The sequence below is a fragment of the Schistocerca serialis genome, chromosome 1 (assembly GCF_023864345.2).
Source record: "Schistocerca serialis cubense isolate TAMUIC-IGC-003099 chromosome 1, iqSchSeri2.2, whole genome shotgun sequence".
Taxonomy (NCBI): domain Eukaryota; kingdom Metazoa; phylum Arthropoda; class Insecta; order Orthoptera; family Acrididae; genus Schistocerca; species Schistocerca serialis.
This window is the reverse complement of record NC_064638.1, coordinates 622,328,660-622,338,158: the sequence shown is the minus strand read 5'-3', so window position 1 is coordinate 622,338,158 and position 9,499 is coordinate 622,328,660. Positions and strand designations below refer to the sequence as shown.

The following is a 9,499-nucleotide window of genomic DNA, read 5'->3' as shown; positions in this document are numbered from 1 at the left end:
GCGTCTACATCCTTACATTTGTCCTCTAGCCATCGCTGCTTAGCCATTTTTCTCTTCCTGTTGATCTCATTTTTCAGACTTTTGTATTCCTTTTTGCCTGCTTCATTTACTGCATTATGAATTTTCTTATTTCATCTATTAAATTCTGTATCTCTTCTGTTACCCAAGGATTTCTACAACCCTCTCGTCTTTTTACGTGTTTGATCCTTTGCTGCCTTCAGTATTTCATCTCCCAAAGCTACCCGTTCTTCTTCTACTGCATTTCTTTCCCCCTTTCTTGTCAATCGTTCCCTAGTGCTCTCTCTTAAACTCACTACAACCTCTCGTTCTTTCAGTTTATCCAGGTCCCATCTCCTTAAATTCCTATCTTTTTACAGTGTCTTCAGTTTTAGTCTACTGTTCATACCCAATAACACATCTGCCCCTGGAAATGTCTTACAATTTCTTGTCAATCGTTCCCTAGTGCTCTCTCTTAAACTCACTACAACCCCTCGTTCTTTCAGTTTATCCAGGTACCATCTCCTTAAATTCCTATCTTTTTAAAGTTTCTTCAGTTTTAGTCTACTGTTCATACCCAACAACACATCTGCCCCTGGAAATGCCTTACAATTTAAAACCTGGTTCTTAAATCTCTGTCTTACCATTATACAGGGCTATTACAAATGATTGAAGCGATTTCATAAATTCACTGTAGCTCCATTCATTGACATATGGTCACGACACACTACAGATACGTAGAAAGACTCATAAAGTTTTGTTCGGCTGAAGCCGCACTTCAGGTTTCTGCCGCCAGAGCGCTCGAGAGCGCAGTGAGACAAAATCGCGACAGGAGCCGAGAAAGCGTATGTCGTGCTTGAAATGCACTCACATCAGTCAGTCATAACAGTGCAACGACACTTCAGGACGAAGTTCAACAAAGATCCACGAACTGCTAACTCCATTCGGCGATGGTATGCGCAGTTTAAAGCTTCTGGATGTCTCTGTAAGGGGAAATCAACGGGTCGGCCTGCAGTGAGCGAAGAAACGGTTGAACGCGTGCGGGCAAGTTTCACGCGCAGCCCGCGGAAGTCGACGAATAAAGCAAGCAGGGAGCTAAACGTACCACAGCCGACGGTTTCGAAAATCTTATGGAAAAGGCTAAAGCAGAAGCCTTACCGTTTACAATTGCTACAAGCCCTGATACCCTATGACAAAGTGAAACGCTTTGAATTTTCGGCGCGGTTGCAACAGCTCATGGAAGAGGATGCGTTCAGTGCGAAACTTGTTTTCAGTGATGAAGCAACATTTTTTCTTAATGGTGAAGTGAACAGACACAATGTGCGAATCTGGGCGGTAGAGAATCCTCACGCATTCGTGCAGCAAATTCGCAATTCACCAAAAGTTAACGTGTTTTGTGCAATCTCACGGTTTAAAGTTTACGGCCCCTTTTTCTTCTGCGAAAAAAACGTTACAGGACACGTGTATCTGGACATGCTGGAAAATTGGCTCATGCCACAACTGGAGACCGACAGCGCCGACTTCATCTTTCAACAGGATGGTGCTCCACCGCACGTCCATCATGATGTTCGGTATTTCTTAAACAGGAGAGTGGAAAACCGATGGATCGGTCGTGGTGGAGATTATGATCAGCAATTCATGTCATGGCCTCCACGCTCTCCCGACTTAACCCCATGCGATTTCTTTCTGTGGGGTTATGTGAAAGATTCAGTGTTTAAACCTCCTCTACCAAGAAACGTGCCAGAACTGCGAGCTCGCATCAACGATGCTTTCGAACTCATTGATGGGGACATGCTGCGCCAAGTGTGGGAGGAACTTGATTATCGGTTTGATGTCTGCCGAATCACTAAAGCGGCACATATCGAACATTTGTGAATGCCTAAAAAAACTTTTTGAGTTTTTGTATGTGTGTACAAAGCATTGTGAAAATATCTCAAATAATAAAGTTATTGTAGAGCTGTGAAATCGCTTCAATCATTTGTAATAACCCTGTATAATCTATCTGAAACCTTCCAGTGTCTCCAGGCCACTTCCACGTACATAACCTTCTTTCATGATTCTTAAACCAAGTGTTAGCTATGATTAAGTTACGCTCTGTGCAAAATTCCACCAGGCGGCTTCCTCTTTCCTTCCTTAACCCTGATTCCATATTGACCTACTACTTTTCCTTCTCTTCCTTTTCCTACTATCGAATTCCAGTCCCCTGCGACTATAAAATTTTCGTCTCCCCTCACTAGCTGAATGATTGCTTTTATCTCATCATACATTTCTTCAATCTATTCGTCATCTGCGGAGCTAGTTGGCATGTAAACTTGTACTACTGGGGTAGGTGTGGGCTTCGCTTAAATTGGCTACAATAACACGTTCGCTATGCTGTTCGTAGTAGCTTACCTGCGCTCCTATTTTTTTATTCATTAGTAAGCCCACTCCTGCATTACCCCTCCTTGATTTTGTATTTGTAATCCTGTATTCACCTGACCGAAAGTCTTGTTCCTCCTGCCACTGAACTTCACTAATTCCCACTATATCTAGCTTTAACCTATCCATTCCCCTTTTTAAATTTTATAACCTACGTACCCAATTAAGGGATCTGACATTCCACGCTCCGATCCGTTGAACGCCAGTTTTGTTTCTCCTGATAATGACGTCTTCCTGAGTAGTGCCCGCCCGGAGACCCGAATGGGGGACTATTTTACCTCTGGAATATTTTAGCCAAGAGGACGCCATCATCATTTAACCATACAGTAAAGCTGCATGCCCTCGGGAAAAATTACGGCTGTAGTTTCCCCTTGCTTTCAGCCGTTCGCAGTACCAGCAAAGCAAGTTCGTTTTGATTAATGTTACATGGCCAGATCAGTCAGTCAACCAGACTGTTGCCCCTGCAACTGCTGAAAAGGCTGCTGCCCCTCTTCGGGAACCATACGTTTGTCTGGCCTCTCAACAGATATCCCTCCGTTGTGGTTGCACCTACGGCACTGCTATCTGTATCGCTGAGGCACACAAGCCTCCCCACCAACGGGAAGACCCTTGGTTTATGGGCGGAGGAGGGAGGGGGGCTAAATATTATAAATTAGCAATTAAGTGTTGTCTCCAAATGCACATGACTCATGTCAGTATAGGCCCGCGATATTTTTCTGGCATTTCATCTGACTAAAAAATTTCCATGTGTTTCAAACTGTTGATCAGGGACAAGATCGAATGAACGAGTTGACAGGTCGAAGGATTAAGAAGGGCAAATCGCATTCACTGGGTCAATGTTAGTAAGTTACCGTGATGTTCAGATAAACTCTGCAGCAACAGAACTAACCATCCAATGGGTGATTTTTTTTTTAATATAAATGAAGGAGACTTCACTTAAGGCACAAGGAAAGAGATAAAGAATTGTTAAATATGCAAAAACAAAAGCGGCGGTATAGTATTTTTAGCTTATTAAGTTTTCTGAGAAACAGCCATTAACAATTTATCTTTTGTGAAAATCGCAACACCCAGAAAGAACGACTCAGAGAATCAGAACACAGATAATGTGTAGAGCAGAGTACCGGCAATAAACGATGAGGATTGTGGTGAGGCGGCCCAGCATCACTAGTAAAGTCGGTTTTTCTCGGCAGCCCGTTTCCTGTTGGCTTGCAAGAGATACAACATGACTGTGTAGGATGTAGTTAATCCATAATCTGTTTGTCATGGTCGTTCACTGAATACTGTCACATACAAGTCAAATGGAAGATGATGGCCCAGGAATATTTTCAGAGCGTTGCATGTCACAATACCTACAGGCTCTCACTCAGCATGTGAATATCTGACACTGTAATGAATTCCCCGTGAGATATCATGTGTACTTCTGTTAATTTGTAGTATAAAGTTGATTTAAATTACTTGTATCACTTTTGGTGTTGCATTTCTCATTAACTATAGTATAATTTTGTTTCCTTGATCTCCTTGACCTGTTATACCATTTACTATACAAATTCCATCAGCTTTCCTTTGATAACTCACCAGGTGGACTAACCTAGCGTTTGTTTGCGAAAACGCTTCCTTGTGTATCAAGTCACCAAGTTGTTGTAACTACGTAGAAACCTTAAAAACTGACGTCGTTATCCAGATACTTTCCTCATACTATGGACATAAGTTAGAAGCACAATGTATTTTTACTTTAGAGGCAATTTCTTTCGGTTTCTACCACATTTTGAACTTCTACATGTCTGACAGGATCAAGTGAAATTACTTTAACAACGCAGAGCCAATGACGCGCCATTCACTGTAAGTGTAATGTGAAGATTGCGCTGATAACCACGGCCTTGAGCGCCCTAATTAAACAATAACAATGAGAAGAATGCTAAAGGACTTTGTTTTTGTAATGTACCTGGAGGATAAGAAGAAAAACAAAATTCTGTGTTATCCCTGTAGTCAAACCGGAGATGCATCTGGTCTGGAGAATTTGAATAACACTTTCAAGAGGAATGTTGATTTTACAAAGGGACACGCAAAATAAATGGAAGAATTCTATTCTGAAGTTTCTCGGTTAGTTCGAGATCTTTGGTTTCTACATCAGACGATTGCATTGTGCACAGTGAAATACACCACATTTCCAGAACAGAGAATTAGTGTGAACGAACAGATGGCAGTAAAGCAGGAAGCATCTTTTCTCTAACTCATGAGACAAAGAGCACGATAAAAGTATAGCTCTCAGTCAATGATAAACCACATAAATACATTTTTAAGTATTGTAAAAACTGAGCAACACCTTTTGTTGTTTGCGCTGTTCTTCATATACTGTACTGCCGGTTCTAGATCGCGTTTAGTAGTTTTCAGTTGTAACTCCCTCTCCCATATTTGTTGTGTGATTCCAAAAATGTATTTCTGTCGATCAAGGAAACCATAAAGTAGGATATTTCTTACATTTATGTTAATGAATTATTCGTTCGTTTCATGGTACAGAAATGGAATTTACTTCTCATTGCACGCTCTGAGGGTATGTTGTGGAAACCAAGTAGGCGCAATTGTGAAAAGGTCTTAATGTTCTGAAAGCATTGTGTCCGGTAGTTCATGAATAAACATATACATAGTGGACTTCATGTTCAGAAAGTATTGTTTCCGTAGTTCAGAAATAAACATATTTAGTGTATGTCTCTCCCATCTACTCGGTGAAAGAGAAGGTAGTAATTCACTGCGACTTCTGTAATCACTGTATTTCATTGCCAGCAGCAGAATAAGTAACCATTTGAAATCTAATGCTAGGAAATCAAATAAATAATATGATAACAATGTCCAACTCTTATCTCCGTGTTTTATATTTTTTTACGTTTTATATCTTCTTTGAGAACGGGATGCACACTATCTGGTGCGAGGCGGATATATTTTCCTTCATCTTTCCTTACAACCTATTTGAGCAAATTCCTTCCTTCCATCATGAGGAATATCACAGGATTGCCTCGAGCAGTTGTGTACAGCCCAGCACATCTGTTATCAACAACTGCGCATGCGTGTGGTACATCCCGCAAACGGCTGTTAACTCACTGTCGGACTTCCCAAGCGCAGCACTATCCACGCTTGCAGGCCTTGCATGCGAAAATGCGTCTAGGACACAATGAAAGAAGGCAGAGTGTACTTACACTCCAACTGCTATCATTTAAACTCTTTAGCAAAAATCACGAAGTATTCAGTTCATCAGTTTAACCAGTGAAGGGTGGCTAGTCCTTTGCGTTCGCCTCTCTTGCACCTAATTGATCCCATATGCAGATTAGGGCACTCTTGTAGCATCAAGAAGACACATTGACCAATTCAATGAACAGTATGGAGGATTGACATTGATTAGGCTTATTGTTGGTTGTGATGAAGTTTTGCATGCTGTATTTCGAGGTCAAGTCATTGTGCTCACGTTGGAAATACGTCTTCCTTATGGCAGCGGTCGCCGATAGCATAGATAGCGAAACAATCACCTTATGGCAGACAACTTACAAAATGCGAAGGGCTGAGCTCAGGTATGCTGGGCGACAGGCGGAGAAGAGTCTCGGTTAGGAGGTGTAGACCGATGTCCTGCAGGGACACGCAAATTGCGGACACGAGGCATTTCGCTCAGAGGCCGGCGCCAGAGTTTTTACTGCTCCTTCGCCGGACGGCACCGGCACAGGGCGCTAGTAATTGATCCCTGCAGAGGAGAGAGTGCGTCTCAGCTTTCGTAGGTAGCCCTGATATGTATTTTTTTTTTGAGCCTCTCGGAGAACACAGTTTTGGCCTGGGAAGGAAAACTTTTCGCTTCAGTCAGCAAAATGGGTCGGCACAGATTGACGACGGTACATGGTATCATTAAGCTGCTCCGTCTTGATGGGAATGTTCGATGTCAGTTGCTCACCACATACGCCGTTTGCCCCTGCACACAGTAGCAGCCGTAGCTCGACACACAGGGTTCGACATGTGCATGTAGTGTCAGTGGGCGTGCTGTCCGTGTGCAGAATTGGGAGGCGCGCGATCTATCTATTGACAGTGGGCCGGAGATGTGATGGCCCGGAGGCTCGGCACGATCATTTTGTCAACTGCATGACTTGTCGGGTGTTCGAGGAGTGCTGCGGTGAGTCTTCATGACGAGGCGCAACCAAGGTGAAAATACGTCCAGACATTGTGGAGTTGGGCAGCAAATTCGCATTAAAGATGTCGGACGTCGTAGGCTGGGCAGGCTGTCAAAAGAGGATAGGCGGCGATCTATGGCGGAACTAACTTCAAACTTCAATGCTGGGCATGTACAAGAGTGTCTGAACACACAGTGCACCAAGCACTTCTAACAGTGAGCTTCCGCAGTCGACGATCCATGCATGTGCGAATGTCAACAGCATGATGTTGGCAACTATGACTGAAATAGGCATGTGAGCATCGGCAATTGGCCGTTGGCGCAGTGGCAGAGGTTTACATGGTGTGAAGGATCTTGATACTTCCTCAACATGCTGATGAGAGGGCGCGAATCCGTTGTCTACCAGAGGAATAGCTCCTTGACACATGTACTGCGGGACGGAGACAAGCTGGCTGCGTCTCCATTATGCTCTGTGAAACATCCACGTGGGCATTCATGGGTCCAGTGAAGCTTGTGCAACGCACCATAACGACCAAGGAGTATCGTACACTGGTTGCAGACCACATATACTCCTTCTCGTCGATAATGTTTCCCGACGGCATTTTTCAGCAAGATAATGCGCCATGTCACAAAGCCAGGAGTGTGATGGAATGGTTCGAGGGACACACAGTGGCGAGTTCCAATTGATGTGCTAACACGCACAGTCTTCCCAGATCTGAAACCGATCGAACATATCTAGGATGTGACTGAATTTGGCGTCACCCCTCTCCCTTATGGGAATTAGGTGTCTTGTGTGTGCAGATGTGGCGCCAGCTCCCTCCAGCGACCTACGAAGGCCTCATTGCTTCCATACCATGATGCGTCACGGCTGTTATCTGTGCCAAAGATGGACATACCGGCTATCAGGTAGGTGGTCATAATGTTCTGGCTGATCTGTGTACATGTGCGTGTACATTAGCGTGTAGTATGAGTCCAGTGAATTATAGTCGCGTTTCGTTATCCACACACCAAGCGGGAACCGTGTTGTAGGGCTCCACCCATTCCCGACTTTGTCCGTTGCACTGCAGCACTAGTCATCTGCTTTCTAGTGATGAGTAATTATGTTAGCTCAGCGTATTTCACTCTTACGTTTTTCTGATAATAAATCAGTATAATCATATTCAACATCTTTCAGTAGAGATCAGCGGCTACAACGCATTATAAAATAATTTATGTGAGAGAAAGTTGAAGTAGTGGAGAATATGTTACATTACATTCACTTCAGTTTCACCATTAGGGCCAAAATATCAATTAGATAAAGGCAGATCTTCGTTACTCATAGTTTTATAGTGGTGTTGCTGAAGAGTAACGCTGTAACAGGAAGTACTACCTGACAGATTGAAGTAAGGAGTGGTTTCCCACATTACCAAAATAAACTCACACTACAGATGTTTTATACCATTCAGCGATCCACATCCCAAGTATTTTGTAGGATTAAAGTTTAGGAAACAAAGTAAACTACAGTTGACGACTCCTTTACTGAAAACTTGACGAAACTGTGAGACTGAACTTAGTCAACTCAAGTATTTCATAGTTTTGGGGATGTCCTTCACTAAACGTAACTTGGGAGATAACCATGTACGAGGTGTTTCACAGTGGAAGCAATATTGGCTGGAGCATCTGCAGTTTATGTTTCTCTGAAGTCTTTCCGTTCTGAGATACACATCGCCAATTTTGCTGCCCCTACACATGTGAGGGACTAGGGGAGGCCCTTAAAAAATAAAAAAGGCCTTGGAGAATTTGCCATAGTCGATTTAGGGCTGCACTCCTGCCACCTAATATGTTCATTACATTCACATGCCGCTCGGCCAACAGCGGCCTACTGCAGACCGACACTTAAGAGACGCCAAATGCAGATCGACATCGAGAGAGAGGCCCTGTCATATGGCACTCGCGGTGTATACGCTGAAATGAAATGTAAATAATACGTCTTTTGTAGTGGGCGTCGCTCTACTGCAGTGTCACACAAGCCGAATGAATAGGAAAACAGTAGAAAGTCTGCGTAGGGCCATGTTTTTACCTCCACTGTCACGTGGCTGAATGTGTATAAGGCTGTGTGGCATCATTCAAACACAGCCAAATTGTCACACTAGCTGTGTATCTCTATCAAAGTCGACATATGTCCTCACCTCGGTGGCGATTAAAATGATTTCGCCCCCGGGTGGGCTCGAAGCACCAACCTTTCGGTTAACAGCCGAACGCGCTAGCCGATTGGGCTACGGAGGCCTTGACTTTCATTCACTTCTGCTCTGTGAGAGTGTTAAAAAAATTGTTGAATATTTTGAGATGTGGTAGTACTCATCGAAACAAGAAAAATAAGTCCAATAAACATGGGTCCGGAAATACACATTTTCTGCAATAAACACGTGTGTACAGGATGTGTTCAAAGTGGCGCCCATTCTTGACAATGCACCTCTCAGCCCTCCGGCGTAAGGAATGATGCAGACTTTGAAGTATACCATGTTGTTGTTATACATGCTGGCAGGCATTGAAGATGTGACCCTGTGGTGTCCGCACATCATTGATTGGTGTGGGGTAGACCAGTTCCCATAACCAGAAGTCCAGGGGACTGAAGCCCGGGGAACGAGCAGGCAAAGATGTGGATGCCCGTATGACCAATCCAGTGGTCCTGGAATGCCTGTGTCAGATGTTCGCTCACATTGTGACGAAAGCGTGGTGGTGCGCCATCATGCATGAACCACATTTGCGTTCGTTGCTACAGTGGCACAGCCTCCAACATGGTAGGCAATATGTTAATGAGAAAGCCCAGATAATGCGCCCCAATTAATCCTTGTGGTAGCAAGTATGGCCCTATTAATCTGTCGCCAAGTACACCTGCCCATTCGTTCATTGAGAATCGGTGTTGACGCCCTCATTCCCGAATTGCTTGGGGCTTTACAT

The 9,499-nt window shown here is 43.8% G+C and overlaps 1 non-coding gene across 1 annotated transcript; it reads right to left on the bottom strand.

The window, feature by feature from the left end:
• Nucleotides 1-8,750: 8,750 nt before the first annotated feature.
• On the bottom strand, nucleotides 8,751-8,824 carry Trnan-guu (transfer RNA asparagine (anticodon GUU)). Its single transcript has one exon. It is a non-coding gene; the product is annotated as a tRNA-Asn (tRNA).
• Nucleotides 8,825-9,499: the final 675 nt, after the last annotated feature.